Source organism: Schistocerca serialis, unplaced genomic scaffold (assembly GCF_023864345.2).
Source record: "Schistocerca serialis cubense isolate TAMUIC-IGC-003099 unplaced genomic scaffold, iqSchSeri2.2 HiC_scaffold_1257, whole genome shotgun sequence".
NCBI lineage: Eukaryota > Metazoa > Arthropoda > Insecta > Orthoptera > Acrididae > Schistocerca > Schistocerca serialis.
The window spans coordinates 191,307-208,794 of NW_026047466.1; the positions used below are offsets into that span (position 1 = coordinate 191,307).

Sequence of the window (17,488 nt, forward strand, 5' to 3'; positions counted from 1 at the left end):
TGGTTTGTATGCATTTTGTAGTATAATGTCATGCTTGGCGATGTCATTCGTTTACGAGCCTCGCTACAGTGTGCATGCACGTTATCCATGTGAAGAGGCGTAAGCAAATGCTACCATTCTGCGAGATTGCTGCAGAAGGTATACGAATTGCGTTGATATACAGAGCACAAGGGAGCCAAAGTGAAGGCCTCCGTGGCGCAATCGGCTAGCGCGTTCGGCTGTTAACCGAAAGGTTGGTGGTTCGAGCCCACCCGGGGGCGAAATCGTTCTAACCGGCACCGAGGTGAGGACGTACGTCAACTTTGTTAGAGATACACAGCTAGTGTGACAATTTGGCTGCGTTTGAGTGATGCCACAGAGCCTTATACACATTCAGCCAAGTGACACTGTAGGTAAAAGCATGGCCCTACACAGACGTTCTGCTGTTTTCCTTTTTATTCGTCATGTGTGACACTGCAGTAGAGGGACGCCCGCTACAAAAGACGTATTCTTTACATTCAATTTCAGCATACACGTCGCGAGTGCCATATGACAGGGCCTGTCTCTCGATGTCGATTTGTATTTGGTGTGTCTTAAGTGTCGGTCTGCAGTAGGCCGCTGTTGGCCGAGCGACGTGCAGTCGCCTTACATGAAGCCCCATGGGCAACGCCAGTGCCACTGTGGACAACAGCGCACTGTAGCCAGAGAGAGGAGCCGAAAGGCGCATTTCGCAGTCGAGCCACGCTATCCCACAAGCTGTGCACTAGGTCAGGATTGTGCAGACCGCAAACTTTTGGTGGGCCGACGCTCGTCGTCGATCGTAAGGGCGAAACATTCAAGAGATTTGGAAAACGGCAATGTGGACACCCCCAGCAGCAGCTGTGTGCCAAATCCGATATCTGGTCGAGGGCTGCAAGATTCAGTATGACGAAGTAACAATTTGGGGATAGCTCACAAACGCTAAGATGCCGCCTTCTTAGCTCAGTGGTAGAGCACTGGTCTCGTAAACCAGGGGTCGTGAGTTCGAACCTCACAGAAGGCATTCATTTCTTAAACCTTCCTGCAAGGAGCGGAGCTATCTCGAGCAGCATCTAACACATGGCAGTACACTGAATGAAAGGGATGTTCTACAACCTATGACAAGTATTCTACTGGCCTCAGAGGTTTTCTGAATGCATAGGCAGAACATTGGTTTGTATGCATTTTGTAGTATAATGTCATGCTTGGCGATGTCATTCGTTTACGAGCCTCGCTACAGTGTGCATGCACGTTATCCATGTGAAGAGGCGTAAGCAAATGCTACCATTCTGCGAGATTGCTGCAGAAGGTATACGAATTGCGTTGATATACAGAGCACAAGGGAGCCAAAGTGAAGGCCTCCGTGGCGCAATCGGCTAGCGCGTTCGGCTGTTAACCGAAAGGTTGGTGGTTCGAGCCCACCCGGGGGCGAAATCGTTCTAACCGGCACCGAGGTGAGGACGTACGTCAACTTTGTTAGAGATACACAGCTAGTGTGACAATTTGGCTGCGTTTGAGTGATGCCACAGAGCCTTATACACATTCAGCCAAGTGACACTGTAGGTAAAAGCATGGCCCTACACAGACGTTCTGCTGTTTTCCTTTTTATTCGTCATGTGTGACACTGCAGTAGAGGGACGCCCGCTACAAAAGACGTATTCTTTACATTCAATTTCAGCATACACGTCGCGAGTGCCATATGACAGGGCCTGTCTCTCGATGTCGATTTGTATTTGGTGTGTCTTAAGTGTCGGTCTGCAGTAGGCCGCTGTTGGCCGAGCGACGTGCAGTCGCCTTACATGAAGCCCCATGGGCAACGCCAGTGCCACTGTGGACAACAGCGCACTGTAGCCAGAGAGAGGAGCCGAAAGGCGCATTTCGCAGTCGAGCCACGCTATCCCACAAGCTGTGCACTAGGTCAGGATTGTGCAGACCGCAAATTTTTGGTGGGCCGACGCTCGTCGTCGATCGTAAGGGCGAAACATTCAAGAGATTTGGAAAACGGCAATGTGGACACCCCCAGCAGCAGCTGTGTGCCAAATCCGATATCTGGTCGAGGGCTGCAAGATTCAGTATGACGAAGTAACAATTTGGGGATAGCTCACAAACGCTAAGATGCCGCCTTCTTAGCTCAGTGGTAGAGCACTGGTCTCGTAAACCAGGGGTCGTGAGTTCGAACCTCACAGAAGGCATTCATTTCTTAAACCTTCCTGCAAGGAGCGGAGCTATCTCGAGCAGCATCTAACACATGGCAGTACACTGAATGAAAGGGATGTTCTACAACCTATGACAAGTATTCTACTGGCCTCAGAGGTTTTCTGAATGCATAGGCAGAACATTGGTTTGTATGCATTTTGTAGTATAATGTCATGCTTGGCGATGTCATTCGTTTACGAGCCTCGCTACAGTGTGCATGCACGTTATCCATGTGAAGAGGCGTAAGCAAATGCTACCATTCTGCAAGATTGCTGCAGAAGGTATACGAATTGCGTTGATATACAGAGCACAAGGGAGCCAAAGTGAAGGCCTCCGTGGCGCAATCGGCTAGCGCGTTCGGCTGTTAACCGAAAGGTTGGTGGTTCGAGCCCACCCGGGGGCGAAATCGTTCTAACCGGCACCGAGGTGAGGACGTACGTCAACTTTGTTAGAGATACACAGCTAGTGTGACAATTTGGCTGCGTTTGAGTGATGACACAGAGCCTTATACACATTCAGCCAAGTGACACTGTGGGTAAAAACATGGCCCTACACAGACGTTCTGCTGTTTTCCTTTTTATTCGTCATGTGTGACACTGCAGTAGAGGGACGCCCGCTACAAAAGACGTATTCTTTACATTCAATTTCAGCATACACGTCGCGAGTGCCATATGACAGGGCCTGTCTCTCGATGTCGATTTGTATTTGGTGTGTCTTAAGTGTCGGTCTGCAGTAGGCCGCTGTTGGCCGAGCGACGTGCAGTCGCCTTGCATGAAGCCCCATGGGCAACGCCAGTGCCACTGTGGACAACAGCGCACTTTTGCCAGAGAGAGGAACCGAAAGGCGCATTTCGCAGTCGAGCCACGCTATCCCACAAGCTGTGCACTAGGTCAGGATTGTGCAGACCGCAAACTTTTGGTGGGTCGACGCTCGTCGTCGATCGTAAGGGCGAAACATTCAAGAGATTTGGAAAACGGCAATGTGGACACCCCCAGCAGCAGCTGTGTGCCAAATCCGATATCTGGTCGAGGGCTGCAAGATTCAGTATGATGAAGTAACAATTTGGGGATAGCTCACAAACGCTAAGATGCCGCCTTCTTAGCTCAGTGGTAGAGCACTGGTCTCGTAAACCAGGGGTCGTGAGTTCGAACCTCACAGAAGGCATTCATTTCTTAAACCTTCCTGCAAGGAGCGGAGCTATCTCGAGCAGCATCTAACACATGGCAGTACACTGAATGAAAGGGATGTTCTACAACCTATGACAAGTATTCTACTGGCCTCAGAGGTTTTCTGAATGCATAGGCAGAACATTGGTTTGTATGCATTTTGTAGTATAATGTCATGCTTGGCGATGTCATTCCGTTTACGAGCCTCGCTACAGTGTGCATGCACGTTATCCATGTGAAGAGGCGTAAGCAAATGCTACCATTCTGCGAGATTGCTGCAGAAGGTATACGAATTGCGTTGATATACAGAGCACAAGGGAGCCAAAGTGAAGGCCTCCGTGGCGCAATCGGCTAGCGCGTTCGGCTGTTAACCGAAAGGTTGGTGGTTCGAGCCCACCCGGGGGCGAAATCGTTCTAACCGGCACCGAGGTGAGGACGTACGTCAACTTTGTTAGAGATACACAGCTAGTGTGACAATTTGGCTGCGTTTGAGTGATGCCACAGAGCCTTATACACATTCAGCCAAGTGACACTGTGGGTAAAAAATGGCCCTACACAGACGTTCTGCTGTTTTCCTTTTTATTCGTCATGTGTGACACTGCAGTAGAGGGACGCCCGCTACAAAAGACGTATTCTTTACATTCAATTTCAGCATATACGTCGCGAGTGCCATATGACAGGGCCTGTCTCTCGATGTCGATTTGTATTTGGTGTGTCTTAAGTGTCGGTCTGCAGTAGGCCGCTGTTGGCCGAGCGACGTGCAGTCGCCTTACATGAAGCCCCATGGGCAACGCCAGTGCCACTGTGGACAACAGCGCACTTTTGCCAGAGAGAGGAACCGAAAGGCGCATTTCGCAGTCGAGCCACGCTATCCCACAAGCTGTGCACTAGGTCAGGATTGTGCAGACCGCAAACCTTTTGGTGGGCCGACGCTCGTCGTCGATCGTAAGGGCGAAACATTCAAGAGATTTGGAAAACGGCAATGTGGACACCCCCAGCAGCAGCTGTGTGCCAAATCCGATATCTGGTCGAGGGCTGCAAGATTCAGTATGACGAAGTAACAATTTGGGGATAGCTCACAAACGCTAAGATGCCGCCTTCTTAGCTCAGTGGTAGAGCACTGGTCTCGTAAACCAGGGGTCGTGAGTTCGAACCTCACAGAAGGCATTCATTTCTTAAACCTTCCTGCAAGGAGCGGAGCTATCTCGAGCAGCATCTAACACATGGCAGTACACTGAATGAAAGGGATGTTCTACAACCTATGACAAGTATTCTACTGGCCTCAGAGGTTTTCTGAATGCATAGGCAGAACATTGGTTTGTATGCATTTTGTAGTATAATGTCATGCTTGGCGATGTCATTCGTTTACGAGCCTCGCTACAGTGTGCATGCACGTTATCCATGTGAAGAGGCGTAAGCAAATGCTACCATTCTGCGAGATTGCTGCAGAAGGTATACGAATTGCGTTGATATACAGAGCACAAGGGAGCCAAAGTCAAGGCCTCCGTGGCGCAATCGGCTAGCGCGTTCGGCTGTTAACCGAAAGGTTGGTGGTTCGAGCCCACCCGGGGGCGAAATCGTTCTAACCGGCACCGAGGTGAGGACGTACGTCAACTTTGTTAGAGATACACAGCTAGTGTGACAATTTGGCTGCGTTTGAGTGATGCCACAGAGCCTTATACACATTCAGCCAAGTGACACTGTGGGTAAAAACATGGCCCTACACAGACGTTCTGCTGTTTTCCTTTTTATTCGTCATGTGTGACACTGCAGTAGAGGGACGCCCGCTACAAAAGACGTATTCTTTACATTCAATTTCAGCATATACGTCGCGAGTGCCATATGACAGGGCCTGTCTCTCGATGTCGATTTGTATTTGGTGTGTCTTAAGTGTCGGTCTGCAGTAGGCCGCTGTTGGCCGAGCGACGTGCAGTCGCCTTACATGAAGCCCCATGGGCAACGCCAGTGCCACTGTGGACAACAGCGCACTTTTGCCAGAGAGAGGAACCGAAAGGCGCATTTCGCAGTCGAGCCACGCTATCCCACAAGCTGTGCACTAGGTCAGGATTGTGCAGACCGCAAACTTTTGGTGGGCCGACGCTCGTCGTCGATCGTAAGGGCGAAACATTCAAGAGATTTGGAAAACGGCAATGTGGACACCCCCAGCAGCAGCTGTGTGCCAAATCCGATATCTGGTCGAGGGCTGCAAGATTCAGTATGACGAAGTAACAATTTGGGGATAGCTCACAAACGCTAAGATGCCGCCTTCTTAGCTCAGTGGTAGAGCACTGGTCTCGTAAACCAGGGGTCGTGAGTTCGAACCTCACAGAAGGCATTCATTTCTTAAACCTTCCTGCAAGGAGCGGAGCTATCTCGAGCAGCATCTAACACATGGCAGTACACTGAATGAAAGGGATGTTCTACAACCTATGACAAGTATTCTACTGGCCTCAGAGGTTTTCTGAATGCATAGGCAGAACATTGGTTTGTATGCATTTTGTAGTATAATGTCATGCTTGGCGATGTCATTCGTTTACGAGCCTCGCTACAGTGTGCATGCACGTTATCCATGTGAAGAGGCGTAAGCAAATGCTACCATTCTGCGAGATTGCTGCAGAAGGTATACGAATTGCGTTGATATACAGAGCACAAGGGAGCCAAAGTCAAGGCCTCCGTGGCGCAATCGGCTAGCGCGTTCGGCTGTTAACCGAAAGGTTGGTGGTTCGAGCCCACCCGGGGGCGAAATCGTTCTAACCGGCACCGAGGTGAGGACGTACGTCAACTTTGTTAGAGATACACAGCTAGTGTGACAATTTGGCTGCGTTTGAGTGATGCCACAGAGCCTTATACACATTCAGCCAAGTGACACTGTGGGTAAAAACATGGCCCTACACAGACGTTCTGCTGTTTTCCTTTTTATTCGTCATGTGTGACACTGCAGTAGAGGGACGCCCGCTACAAAAGACGTATTCTTTACATTCAATTTCAGCATATACGTCGCGAGTGCCATATGACAGGGCCTGTCTCTCGATGTCGATTTGTATTTGGTGTGTCTTAAGTGTCGGTCTGCAGTAGGCCGCTGTTGGCCGAGCGACGTGCAGTCGCCTTGCATGAAGCCCCATGGGCAACGCCAGTGCCACTGTGGACAACAGCGCACTTTTGCCAGAGAGAGGAACCGAAAGGCGCATTTCGCAGTCGATCCACGCTATCCCACAAGCTGTGCACTAGGTCAGGATTGTGCAGACCGCAAACTTTTGGTGGGTCGACGCTCGTCGTCGATCGTAAGGGCGAAACATTCAAGAGATTTGGAAAACGGCAATGTGGACACCCCCAGCAGCAGCTGTGTGCCAAATCCGATATCTGGTCGAGGGCTGCAAGATTCAGTATGATGAAGTAACAATTTGGGGATAGCTCACAAACGCTAAGATGCCGCCTTCTTAGCTCAGTGGTAGAGCACTGGTCTCGTAAACCAGGGGTCGTGAGTTCGAACCTCACAGAAGGCATTCATTTCTTAAACCTTCCTGCAAGGAGCGGAGCTATCTCGAGCAGCATCTAACACATGGCAGTACACTGAATGAAAGGGATGTTCTACAACCTATGACAAGTATTCTACTGGCCTCAGAGGTTTTCTGAATGCATAGGCAGAACATTGGTTTGTATGCATTTTGTAGTATAATGTCATGCTTGGCGATGTCATTCCGTTTACGAGCCTCGCTACAGTGTGCATGCACGTTATCCATGTGAAGAGGCGTAAGCAAATGCTACCATTCTGCGAGATTGCTGCAGAAGGTATACGAATTGCGTTGATATACAGAGCACAAGGGAGCCAAAGTGAAGGCCTCCGTGGCGCAATCGGCTAGCGCGGTCGGCTGTTAACCGAAAGGTTGGTGGTTCGAGCCCACCCGGGGGCGAAATCGTTCTAACCGGCACCGAGGTGAGGACGTACGTCAACTTTGTTAGAGATACACAGCTAGTGTGACAATTTGGCTGCGTTTGAGTGATGCCACAGAGCCTTATACACATTCAGCCAAGTGACACTGTGGGTAAAAAATGGCCCTACACAGACGTTCTGCTGTTTTCCTTTTTATTCGTCATGTGTGACACTGCAGTAGAGGGACGCCCGCTACAAAAGACGTATTCTTTACATTCAATTTCAGCATATACGTCGCGAGTGCCATATGACAGGGCCTGTCTCTCGATGTCGATTTGTATTTGGTGTGTCTTAAGTGTCGGTCTGCAGTAGGCCGCTGTTGGCCGAGCGACGTGCAGTCGCCTTACATGAAGCCCCATGGGCAACGCCAGTGCCACTGTGGACAACAGCGCACTTTTGCCAGAGAGAGGAACCGAAAGGCGCATTTCGCAGTCGAGCCACGCTATCCCACAAGCTGTGCACTAGGTCAGGATTGTGCAGACCGCAAACCTTTTGGTGGGCCGACGCTCGTCGTCGATCGTAAGGGCGAAACATTCAAGAGATTTGGAAAACGGCAATGTGGACACCCCCAGCAGCAGCTGTGTGCCAAATCCGATATCTGGTCGAGGGCTGCAAGATTCAGTATGACGAAGTAACAATTTGGGGATAGCTCACAAACGCTAAGATGCCGCCTTCTTAGCTCAGTGGTAGAGCACTGGTCTCGTAAACCAGGGGTCGTGAGTTCGAACCTCACAGAAGGCATTCATTTCTTAAACCTTCCTGCAAGGAGCGGAGCTATCTCGAGCAGCATCTAACACATGGCAGTACGCTGAATGAAAGGGATGTTCTACAACCTATGACAAGTATTCTACTGGCCTCAGAGGTTTTCTGAATGCATAGGCAGAACATTGGTTTGTATGCATTTTGTAGTATAATGTCATGCTTGGCGATGTCATTCGTTTACGAGCCTCGCTACAGTGTGCATGCACGTTATCCATGTGAAGAGGCGTAAGCAAATGCTACCATTCTGCGAGATTGCTGCAGAAGGTATACGAATTGCGTTGATATACAGAGCACAAGGGAGCCAAAGTCAAGGCCTCCGTGGCGCAATCGGCTAGCGCGTTCGGCTGTTAACCGAAAGGTTGGTGGTTCGAGCCCACCCGGGGGCGAAATCGTTCTAACCGGCACCGAGGTGAGGACGTACGTCAACTTTGTTAGAGATACACAGCTAGTGTGACAATTTGGCTGCGTTTGAGTGATGCCACAGAGCCTTATACACATTCAGCCAAGTGACACTGTGGGTAAAAACATGGCCCTACACAGACGTTCTGCTGTTTTCCTTTTTATTCGTCATGTGTGACACTGCAGTAGAGGGACGCCCGCTACAAAAGACGTATTCTTTACATTCAATTTCAGCATATACGTCGCGAGTGCCATATGACAGGGCCTGTCTCTCGATGTCGATTTGTATTTGGTGTGTCTTAAGTGTCGGTCTGCAGTAGGCCGCTGTTGGCCGAGCGACGTGCAGTCGCCTTACATGAAGCCCCATGGGCAACGCCAGTGCCACTGTGGACAACAGCGCACTTTTGCCAGAGAGAGGAACCGAAAGGCGCATTTCGCAGTCGAGCCACGCTATCCCACAAGCTGTGCACTAGGTCAGGATTGTGCAGACCGCAAACTTTTGGTGGGCCGACGCTCGTCGTCGATCGTAAGGGCGAAACATTCAAGAGATTTGGAAAACGGCAATGTGGACACCCCCAGCAGCAGCTGTGTGCCAAATCCGATATCTGGTCGAGGGCTGCAAGATTCAGTATGACGAAGTAACAATTTGGGGATAGCTCACAAACGCTAAGATGCCGCCTTCTTAGCTCAGTGGTAGAGCACTGGTCTCGTAAACCAGGGGTCGTGAGTTCGAACCTCACAGAAGGCATTCATTTCTTAAACCTTCCTGCAAGGAGCGGAGCTATCTCGAGCAGCATCTAACACATGGCAGTACACTGAATGAAAGGGATGTTCTACAACCTATGACAAGTATTCTACTGGCCTCAGAGGTTTTCTGAATGCATAGGCAGAACATTGGTTTGTATGCATTTTGTAGTATAATGTCATGCTTGGCGATGTCATTCGTTTACGAGCCTCGCTACAGTGTGCATGCACGTTATCCATGTGAAGAGGCGTAAGCAAATGCTACCATTCTGCGAGATTGCTGCAGAAGGTATACGAATTGCGTTGATATACAGAGCACAAGGGAGCCAAAGTCAAGGCCTCCGTGGCGCAATCGGCTAGCGCGTTCGGCTGTTAACCGAAAGGTTGGTGGTTCGAGCCCACCCGGGGGCGAAATCGTTCTAACCGGCACCGAGGTGAGGACGTACGTCAACTTTGTTAGAGATACACAGCTAGTGTGACAATTTGGCTGCGTTTGAGTGATGCCACAGAGCCTTATACACATTCAGCCAAGTGACACTGTGGGTAAAAACATGGCCCTACACAGACGTTCTGCTGTTTTCCTTTTTATTCGTCATGTGTGACACTGCAGTAGAGGGACGCCCGCTACAAAAGACGTATTCTTTACATTCAATTTCAGCATATACGTCGCGAGTGCCATATGACAGGGCCTGTCTCTCGATGTCGATTTGTATTTGGTGTGTCTTAAGTGTCGGTCTGCAGTAGGCCGCTGTTGGCCGAGCGACGTGCAGTCGCCTTACATGAAGCCCCATGGGCAACGCCAGTGCCACTGTGGACAACAGCGCACTTTTGCCAGAGAGAGGAGCCGAAAGGCGCATTTCGCAGTCGAGCCACGCTATCCCACAAGCTGTGCACTAGGTCAGGATTGTGCAGACCGCAAACTTTTGGTGGGCCGACGCTCGTCGTCGATCGTAAGGGCGAAACATTCAAGAGATTTGGAAAACGGCAATGTGGACACCCCCAGCAGCAGCTGTGTGCCAAATCCGATATCTGGTCGAGGGCTGCAAGATTCAGTATGATGAAGTAACAATTTGGGGATAGCTCACAAACGCTAAGATGCCGCCTTCTTAGCTCAGTGGTAGAGCACTGGTCTCGTAAACCAGGGGTCGTGAGTTCGAACCTCACAGAAGGCATTCATTTCTTAAACCTTCCTGCAAGGAGCGGAGCTATCTCGAGCAGCATCTAACACATGGCAGTACTCTGAATGAAAGGGATGTTCTACAACCTATGACAAGTATTCTACTGGCCTCAGAGGTTTTCTGAATGCATAGGCAGAACATTGGTTTGTATGCATTTTGTAGTATAATGTCATGCTTGGCGATGTCATTCGTTTACGAGCCTCGCTACAGTGTGCATGCACGTTATCCATGTGAAGAGGCGTAAGCAAATGCTACCATTCTGCGAGATTGCTGCAGAAGGTATACGAATTGCGTTGATATACAGAGCACAAGGGAGCCAAAGTCAAGGCCTCCGTGGCGCAATCGGCTAGCGCGTTCGGCTGTTAACCGAAAGGTTGGTGGTTCGAGCCCACCCGGTAGGCGAAATCGTTCTAACCGGCACCGAGGTGAGGACGTACGTCAACTTTGTTAGAGATACACAGCTAGTGTGACAATTTGGCTGCGTTTGAGTGATGCCACAGAGCCTTATACACATTCAGCCAAGTGACACTGTAGGTAAAAACATGGCCCTACACAGACGTTCTGCTGTTTTCCTTTTTATTCGTCATGTGTGACACTGCAGTAGAGGGACGCCCGCTACAAAAGACGTATTCTTTACATTCAATTTCAGCATACACGTCGCGAGTGCCATATGACAGGGCCTGTCTCTCGATGTCGATTTGTATTTGGTGTGTCTTAAGTGTCGGTCTGCAGTAGGCCGCTGTTGGCCGAGCGACGTGCAGTCGCCTTACATGAAGCCCCATGGGCAACGCCAGTGCCACTGTGGACAACAGCGCACTTTTGCCAGAGAGAGGAACCGAAAGGCGCATTTCGCAGTCGAGCCACGCTATCCCACAAGCTGTGCACTAGGTCAGGATTGTGCAGACCGCAAACTTTTGGTGGGCCGACGCTCGTCGTCGATCGTAAGGGCGAAACATTCAAGAGATTTGGAAAACGGCAATGTGGACACCCCCAGCAGCAGCTGTGTGCCAAATCCGATATCTGGTCGAGGGCTGCAAGATTCAGTATGATGAAGTAACAATTTGGGGATAGCTCACAAACGCTAAGATGCCGCCTTCTTAGCTCAGTGGTAGAGCACTGGTCTCGTAAACCAGGGGTCGTGAGTTCGAACCTCACAGAAGGCATTCATTTCTTAAACCTTCCTGCAAGGAGCGGAGCTATCTCGAGCAGCATCTAACACATGGCAGTACTCTGAATGAAAGGGATGTTCTACAACCTATGACAAGTATTCTACTGGCCTCAGAGGTTTTCTGAATGCATAGGCAGAACATTGGTTTGTATGCATTTTGTAGTATAATGTCATGCTTGGCGATGTCATTCGTTTACGAGCCTCGCTACAGTGTGCATGCACGTTATCCATGTGAAGAGGCGTAAGCAAATGCTACCATTCTGCGAGATTGCTGCAGAAGGTATACGAATTGCGTTGATATACAGAGCACAAGGGAGCCAAAGTCAAGGCCTCCGTGGCGCAATCGGCTAGCGCGTTCGGCTGTTAACCGAAAGGTTGGTGGTTCGAGCCCACCCGGTAGGCGAAATCGTTCTAACCGGCACCGAGGTGAGGACGTACGTCAACTTTGTTAGAGATACACAGCTAGTGTGACAATTTGGCTGCGTTTGAGTGATGCCACAGAGCCTTATACACATTCAGCCAAGTGACACTGTAGGTAAAAACATGGCCCTACACAGACGTTCTGCTGTTTTCCTTTTTATTCGTCATGTGTGACACTGCAGTAGAGGGACGCCCGCTACAAAAGACGTATTCTTTACATTCAATTTCAGCATACACGTCGCGAGTGCCATATGACAGGGCCTGTCTCTCGATGTCGATTTGTATTTGGTGTGTCTTAAGTGTCGGTCTGCAGTAGGCCGCTGTTGGCCGAGCGACGTGCAGTCGCCTTACATGAAGCCCCATGGGCAACGCCAGTGCCACTGTGGACAACAGCGCACTTTTGCCAGAGAGAGGAACCGAAAGGCGCATTTCGCAGTCGAGCCACGCTATCCCACAAGCTGTGCACTAGGTCAGGATTGTGCAGACCGCAAACTTTTGGTGGGCCGACGCTCGTCGTCGATCGTAAGGGCGAAACATTCAAGAGATTTGGAAAACGGCAATGTGGACACCCCCAGCAGCAGCTGTGTGCCAAATCCGATATCTGGTCGAGGGCTGCAAGATTCAGTATGATGAAGTAACAATTTGGGGATAGCTCACAAACGCTAAGATGCCGCCTTCTTAGCTCAGTGGTAGAGCACTGGTCTCGTAAACCAGGGGTCGTGAGTTCGAACCTCACAGAAGGCATTCATTTCTTAAACCTTCCTGCAAGGAGCGGAGCTATCTCGAGCAGCATCTAACACATGGCAGTACTCTGAATGAAAGGGATGTTCTACAACCTATGACAAGTATTCTACTGGCCTCAGAGGTTTTCTGAATGCATAGGCAGAACATTGGTTTGTATGCATTTTGTAGTATAATGTCATGCTTGGCGATGTCATTCGTTTACGAGCCTCGCTACAGTGTGCATGCACGTTATCCGTGTGAAGAGGCGTAAGCAAATGCTACCATTCTGCGAGATTGCTGCAGAAGGTATACGAATTGCGTTGATATACAGAGCACAAGGGAGCCAAAGTCAAGGCCTCCGTGGCGCAATCGGCTAGCGCGTTCGGATGTTAACCGAAAGGTTGGTGGTTCGAGCCCACCCGGGGGCGAAATCGTTCTAACCGGCACCGAGGTGAGGACGTACGTCAACTTTGTTAGAGATACACAGCTAGTGTGACAATTTGGCTGCGTTTGAGTGATGCCACAGAGCCTTATACACATTCAGCCAAGTGACACTGTGGGTAAAAACATGGCCCTACACAGACGTTCTGCTGTTTTCCTTTTTATTCGTCATGTGTGACACTGCAGTAGAGGGACGCCCGCTACAAAAGACGTATTCTTTACATTCAATTTCAGCATATACGTCGCGAGTGCCATATGACAGGGCCTGTCTCTCGATGTCGATTTGTATTTGGTGTGTCTTAAGTGTCGGTCTGCAGTAGGCCGCTGTTGGCCGAGCGACGTGCAGTCGCCTTACATGAAGCCCCATGGGCAACGCCAGTGCCACTGTGGACAACAGCGCACTTTTGCCAGAGAGAGGAACCGAAAGGCGCATTTCGCAGTCGAGCCACGCTATCCCACAAGCTGTGCACTAGGTCAGGATTGTGCAGACCGCAAACTTTTGGTGGGCCGACGCTCGTCGTCGATCGTAAGGGCGAAACATTCAAGAGATTTGGAAAACGGCAATGTGGACACCCCCAGCAGCAGCTGTGTGCCAAATCCGATATCTGGTCGAGGGCTGCAAGATTCAGTATGATGAAGTAACAATTTGGGGATAGCTCACAAACGCTAAGATGCCGCCTTCTTAGCTCAGTGGTAGAGCACTGGTCTCGTAAACCAGGGGTCGTGAGTTCGAACCTCACAGAAGGCATTCATTTCTTAAACCTTCCTGCAAGGAGCGGAGCTATCTCGAGCAGCATCTAACATATGGCAGTACTCTGAATGAAAGGGATGTTCTACAACCTATGACAAGTATTCTACTGGCCTCAGAGGTTTTCTGAATGCATAGGCAGAACATTGGTTTGTATGCATTTTGTAGTATAATGTCATGCTTGGCGATGTCATTCGTTTACGAGCCTCGCTACAGTGTGCATGCACGTTATCCATGTGAAGAGGCGTAAGCAAATGCTACCATTCTGCGAGATTGCTGCAGAAGGTATACGAATTGCGTTGATATACAGAGCACAAGGGAGCCAAAGTCAAGGCCTCCGTGGCGCAATCGGCTAGCGCGTTCGGCTGTTAACCGAAAGGTTGGTGGTTCGAGCCCACCCGGTAGGCGAAATCGTTCTAACCGGCACCGAGGTGAGGACGTACGTCAACTTTGTTAGAGATACACAGCTAGTGTGACAATTTGGCTGCGTTTGAGTGATGCCACAGAGCCTTATACACATTCAGCCAAGTGACACTGTAGGTAAAAACATGGCCCTACACAGACGTTCTGCTGTTTTCCTTTTTATTCGTCATGTGTGACACTGCAGTAGAGGGACGCCCGCTACAAAAGACGTATTCTTTACATTCAATTTCAGCATACACGTCGCGAGTGCCATATGACAGGGCCTGTCTCTCGATGTCGATTTGTATTTGGTGTGTCTTAAGTGTCGGTCTGCAGTAGGCCGCTGTTGGCCGAGCGACGTGCAGTCGCCTTACATGAAGCCCCATGGGCAACGCCAGTGCCACTGTGGACAACAGCGCACTTTTGCCAGAGAGAGGAACCGAAAGGCGCATTTCGCAGTCGAGCCACGCTATCCCACAAGCTGTGCACTAGGTCAGGATTGTGCAGACCGCAAACTTTTGGTGGGCCGACGCTCGTCGTCGATCGTAAGGGCGAAACATTCAAGAGATTTGGAAAACGGCAATGTGGACACCCCCAGCAGCAGCTGTGTGCCAAATCCGATATCTGGTCGAGGGCTGCAAGATTCAGTATGATGAAGTAACAATTTGGGGATAGCTCACAAACGCTAAGATGCCGCCTTCTTAGCTCAGTGGTAGAGCACTGGTCTCGTAAACCAGGGGTCGTGAGTTCGAACCTCACAGAAGGCATTCATTTCTTAAACCTTCCTGCAAGGAGCGGAGCTATCTCGAGCAGCATCTAACATATGGCAGTACTCTGAATGAAAGGGATGTTCTACAACCTATGACAAGTATTCTACTGGCCTCAGAGGTTTTCTGAATGCATAGGCAGAACATTGGTTTGTATGCATTTTGTAGTATAATGTCATGCTTGGCGATGTCATTCGTTTACGAGCCTCGCTACAGTGTGCATGCACGTTATCCATGTGAAGAGGCGTAAGCAAATGCTACCATTCTGCGAGATTGCTGCAGAAGGTATACGAATTGCGTTGATATACAGAGCACAAGGGAGCCAAAGTCAAGGCCTCCGTGGCGCAATCGGCTAGCGCGTTCGGCTGTTAACCGAAAGGTTGGTGGTTCGAGCCCACCCGGTAGGCGAAATCGTTCTAACCGGCACCGAGGTGAGGACGTACGTCAACTTTGTTAGAGATACACAGCTAGTGTGACAATTTGGCTGCGTTTGAGTGATGCCACAGAGCCTTATACACATTCAGCCAAGTGACACTGTAGGTAAAAACATGGCCCTACACAGACGTTCTGCTGTTTTCCTTTTTATTCGTCATGTGTGACACTGCAGTAGAGGGACGCCCGCTACAAAAGACGTATTCTTTACATTCAATTTCAGCATACACGTCGCGAGTGCCATATGACAGGGCCTGTCTCTCGATGTCGATTTGTATTTGGTGTGTCTTAAGTGTCGGTCTGCAGTAGGCCGCTGTTGGCCGAGCGACGTGCAGTCGCCTTACATGAAGCCCCATGGGCAACGCCAGTGCCACTGTGGACAACAGCGCACTTTTGCCAGAGAGAGGAACCGAAAGGCGCATTTCGCAGTCGAGCCACGCTATCCCACAAGCTGTGCACTAGGTCAGGATTGTGCAGACCGCAAACTTTTGGTGGGCCGACGCTCGTCGTCGATCGTAAGGGCGAAACATTCAAGAGATTTGGAAAACGGCAATGTGGACACCCCCAGCAGCAGCTGTGTGCCAAATCCGATATCTGGTCGAGGGCTGCAAGATTCAGTATGATGAAGTAACAATTTGGGGATAGCTCACAAACGCTAAGATGCCGCCTTCTTAGCTCAGTGGTAGAGCACTGGTCTCGTAAACCAGGGGTCGTGAGTTCGAACCTCACAGAAGGCATTCATTTCTTAAACCTTCCTGCAAGGAGCGGAGCTATCTCGAGCAGCATCTAACACATGGCAGTACTCTGAATGAAAGGGATGTTCTACAACCTATGACAAGTATTCTACTGGCCTCAGAGGTTTTCTGAATGCATAGGCAGAACATTGGTTTGTATGCATTTTGTAGTATAATGTCATGCTTGGCGATGTCATTCGTTTACGAGCCTCGCTACAGTGTGCATGCACGTTATCCGTGTGAAGAGGCGTAAGCAAATGCTACCATTCTGCGAGATTGCTGCAGAAGGTATACGAATTGCGTTGATATACAGAGCACAAGGGAGCCAAAGTCAAGGCCTCCGTGGCGCAATCGGCTAGCGCGTTCGGATGTTAACCGAAAGGTTGGTGGTTCGAGCCCACCCGGGGGCGAAATCGTTCTAACCGGCACCGAGGTGAGGACGTACGTCAACTTTGTTAGAGATACACAGCTAGTGTGACAATTTGGCTGCGTTTGAGTGATGCCACAGAGCCTTATACACATTCAGCCAAGTGACACTGTGGGTAAAAACATGGCCCTACACAGACGTTCTGCTGTTTTCCTTTTTATTCGTCATGTGTGACACTGCAGTAGAGGGACGCCCGCTACAAAAGACGTATTCTTTACATTCAATTTCAGCATATACGTCGCGAGTGCCATATGACAGGGCCTGTCTCTCGATGTCGATTTGTATTTGGTGTGTCTTAAGTGTCGGTCTGCAGTAGGCCGCTGTTGGCCGAGCGACGTGCAGTCGCCTTACATGAAGCCCCATGGGCAACGCCAGTGCCACTGTGGACAACAGCGCACTTTTGCCAGAGAGAGGAACCGAAAGGCGCATTTCGCAGTCGAGCCACGCTATCCCACAAGCTGTGCACTAGGTCAGGATTGTGCAGACCGCAAACTTTTGGTGGGCCGACGCTCGTCGTCGATCGTAAGGGCGAAACATTCAAGAGATTTGGAAAACGGCAATGTGGACACCCCCAGCAGCAGCTGTGTGCCAAATCCGATATCTGGTCGAGGGCTGCAAGATTCAGTATGATGAAGTAACAATTTGGGGATAGCTCACAAACGCTAAGATGCCGCCTTCTTAGCTCAGTGGTAGAGCACTGGTCTCGTAAACCAGGGGTCGTGAGTTCGAACCTCACAGAAGGCATTCATTTCTTAAACCTTCCTGCAAGGAGCGGAGCTATCTCGAGCAGCATCTAACATATGGCAGTACTCTGAATGAAAGGGATGTTCTACAACCTATGACAAGTATTCTA

At 50.1% G+C, this 17,488-nt stretch overlaps 30 non-coding genes across 30 annotated transcripts; all 30 read left to right on the forward strand.

The window, feature by feature from the left end:
• The first annotated feature begins 186 nt into the window (after window positions 1–186).
• On the forward strand, window positions 187–260 carry Trnan-guu (transfer RNA asparagine (anticodon GUU)). Its single transcript has one exon. It is a non-coding gene; the product is annotated as a tRNA-Asn (tRNA).
• Window positions 261–949: 689 nt separating this feature from the next.
• Window positions 950–1,021, forward strand: Trnat-cgu (transfer RNA threonine (anticodon CGU)). The gene has a single exon. It is a non-coding gene; the product is annotated as a tRNA-Thr (tRNA).
• Window positions 1,022–1,354: 333 nt separating this feature from the next.
• Window positions 1,355–1,428, forward strand: Trnan-guu (transfer RNA asparagine (anticodon GUU)). Its single transcript has one exon. It is a non-coding gene; the product is annotated as a tRNA-Asn (tRNA).
• A 689-nt stretch (window positions 1,429–2,117) lies between these two features.
• Trnat-cgu (transfer RNA threonine (anticodon CGU)) lies at window positions 2,118–2,189 on the forward strand. Its single transcript has one exon. It is a non-coding gene; the product is annotated as a tRNA-Thr (tRNA).
• A 333-nt stretch (window positions 2,190–2,522) lies between these two features.
• Trnan-guu (transfer RNA asparagine (anticodon GUU)) lies at window positions 2,523–2,596 on the forward strand. Its single transcript has one exon. It is a non-coding gene; the product is annotated as a tRNA-Asn (tRNA).
• A 689-nt stretch (window positions 2,597–3,285) lies between these two features.
• Window positions 3,286–3,357, forward strand: Trnat-cgu (transfer RNA threonine (anticodon CGU)). The gene has a single exon. It is a non-coding gene; the product is annotated as a tRNA-Thr (tRNA).
• Window positions 3,358–3,691: 334 nt separating this feature from the next.
• Trnan-guu (transfer RNA asparagine (anticodon GUU)) lies at window positions 3,692–3,765 on the forward strand. The gene has a single exon. It is a non-coding gene; the product is annotated as a tRNA-Asn (tRNA).
• A 689-nt stretch (window positions 3,766–4,454) lies between these two features.
• On the forward strand, window positions 4,455–4,526 carry Trnat-cgu (transfer RNA threonine (anticodon CGU)). The gene has a single exon. It is a non-coding gene; the product is annotated as a tRNA-Thr (tRNA).
• Window positions 4,527–4,859: 333 nt separating this feature from the next.
• On the forward strand, window positions 4,860–4,933 carry Trnan-guu (transfer RNA asparagine (anticodon GUU)). Its single transcript has one exon. It is a non-coding gene; the product is annotated as a tRNA-Asn (tRNA).
• Window positions 4,934–5,622: 689 nt separating this feature from the next.
• Trnat-cgu (transfer RNA threonine (anticodon CGU)) lies at window positions 5,623–5,694 on the forward strand. Its single transcript has one exon. It is a non-coding gene; the product is annotated as a tRNA-Thr (tRNA).
• Window positions 5,695–6,027: 333 nt separating this feature from the next.
• Window positions 6,028–6,101, forward strand: Trnan-guu (transfer RNA asparagine (anticodon GUU)). The gene has a single exon. It is a non-coding gene; the product is annotated as a tRNA-Asn (tRNA).
• Window positions 6,102–6,790: 689 nt separating this feature from the next.
• Window positions 6,791–6,862, forward strand: Trnat-cgu (transfer RNA threonine (anticodon CGU)). Its single transcript has one exon. It is a non-coding gene; the product is annotated as a tRNA-Thr (tRNA).
• Window positions 6,863–7,196: 334 nt separating this feature from the next.
• Window positions 7,197–7,270, forward strand: Trnan-guu (transfer RNA asparagine (anticodon GUU)). Its single transcript has one exon. It is a non-coding gene; the product is annotated as a tRNA-Asn (tRNA).
• Window positions 7,271–7,959: 689 nt separating this feature from the next.
• Trnat-cgu (transfer RNA threonine (anticodon CGU)) lies at window positions 7,960–8,031 on the forward strand. The gene has a single exon. It is a non-coding gene; the product is annotated as a tRNA-Thr (tRNA).
• Window positions 8,032–8,364: 333 nt separating this feature from the next.
• Trnan-guu (transfer RNA asparagine (anticodon GUU)) lies at window positions 8,365–8,438 on the forward strand. The gene has a single exon. It is a non-coding gene; the product is annotated as a tRNA-Asn (tRNA).
• A 689-nt stretch (window positions 8,439–9,127) lies between these two features.
• Window positions 9,128–9,199, forward strand: Trnat-cgu (transfer RNA threonine (anticodon CGU)). Its single transcript has one exon. It is a non-coding gene; the product is annotated as a tRNA-Thr (tRNA).
• A 333-nt stretch (window positions 9,200–9,532) lies between these two features.
• On the forward strand, window positions 9,533–9,606 carry Trnan-guu (transfer RNA asparagine (anticodon GUU)). Its single transcript has one exon. It is a non-coding gene; the product is annotated as a tRNA-Asn (tRNA).
• Window positions 9,607–10,295: 689 nt separating this feature from the next.
• On the forward strand, window positions 10,296–10,367 carry Trnat-cgu (transfer RNA threonine (anticodon CGU)). Its single transcript has one exon. It is a non-coding gene; the product is annotated as a tRNA-Thr (tRNA).
• A 333-nt stretch (window positions 10,368–10,700) lies between these two features.
• Trnan-guu (transfer RNA asparagine (anticodon GUU)) lies at window positions 10,701–10,775 on the forward strand. Its single transcript has one exon. It is a non-coding gene; the product is annotated as a tRNA-Asn (tRNA).
• Window positions 10,776–11,464: 689 nt separating this feature from the next.
• Window positions 11,465–11,536, forward strand: Trnat-cgu (transfer RNA threonine (anticodon CGU)). Its single transcript has one exon. It is a non-coding gene; the product is annotated as a tRNA-Thr (tRNA).
• A 333-nt stretch (window positions 11,537–11,869) lies between these two features.
• Trnan-guu (transfer RNA asparagine (anticodon GUU)) lies at window positions 11,870–11,944 on the forward strand. The gene has a single exon. It is a non-coding gene; the product is annotated as a tRNA-Asn (tRNA).
• A 689-nt stretch (window positions 11,945–12,633) lies between these two features.
• Window positions 12,634–12,705, forward strand: Trnat-cgu (transfer RNA threonine (anticodon CGU)). The gene has a single exon. It is a non-coding gene; the product is annotated as a tRNA-Thr (tRNA).
• A 333-nt stretch (window positions 12,706–13,038) lies between these two features.
• On the forward strand, window positions 13,039–13,112 carry Trnan-guu (transfer RNA asparagine (anticodon GUU)). Its single transcript has one exon. It is a non-coding gene; the product is annotated as a tRNA-Asn (tRNA).
• Window positions 13,113–13,801: 689 nt separating this feature from the next.
• Trnat-cgu (transfer RNA threonine (anticodon CGU)) lies at window positions 13,802–13,873 on the forward strand. The gene has a single exon. It is a non-coding gene; the product is annotated as a tRNA-Thr (tRNA).
• A 333-nt stretch (window positions 13,874–14,206) lies between these two features.
• On the forward strand, window positions 14,207–14,281 carry Trnan-guu (transfer RNA asparagine (anticodon GUU)). Its single transcript has one exon. It is a non-coding gene; the product is annotated as a tRNA-Asn (tRNA).
• A 689-nt stretch (window positions 14,282–14,970) lies between these two features.
• Trnat-cgu (transfer RNA threonine (anticodon CGU)) lies at window positions 14,971–15,042 on the forward strand. The gene has a single exon. It is a non-coding gene; the product is annotated as a tRNA-Thr (tRNA).
• Window positions 15,043–15,375: 333 nt separating this feature from the next.
• Window positions 15,376–15,450, forward strand: Trnan-guu (transfer RNA asparagine (anticodon GUU)). Its single transcript has one exon. It is a non-coding gene; the product is annotated as a tRNA-Asn (tRNA).
• Window positions 15,451–16,139: 689 nt separating this feature from the next.
• Trnat-cgu (transfer RNA threonine (anticodon CGU)) lies at window positions 16,140–16,211 on the forward strand. Its single transcript has one exon. It is a non-coding gene; the product is annotated as a tRNA-Thr (tRNA).
• A 333-nt stretch (window positions 16,212–16,544) lies between these two features.
• Trnan-guu (transfer RNA asparagine (anticodon GUU)) lies at window positions 16,545–16,618 on the forward strand. The gene has a single exon. It is a non-coding gene; the product is annotated as a tRNA-Asn (tRNA).
• A 689-nt stretch (window positions 16,619–17,307) lies between these two features.
• Trnat-cgu (transfer RNA threonine (anticodon CGU)) lies at window positions 17,308–17,379 on the forward strand. Its single transcript has one exon. It is a non-coding gene; the product is annotated as a tRNA-Thr (tRNA).
• The last annotated feature ends 109 nt before the right edge of the window (window positions 17,380–17,488 follow it).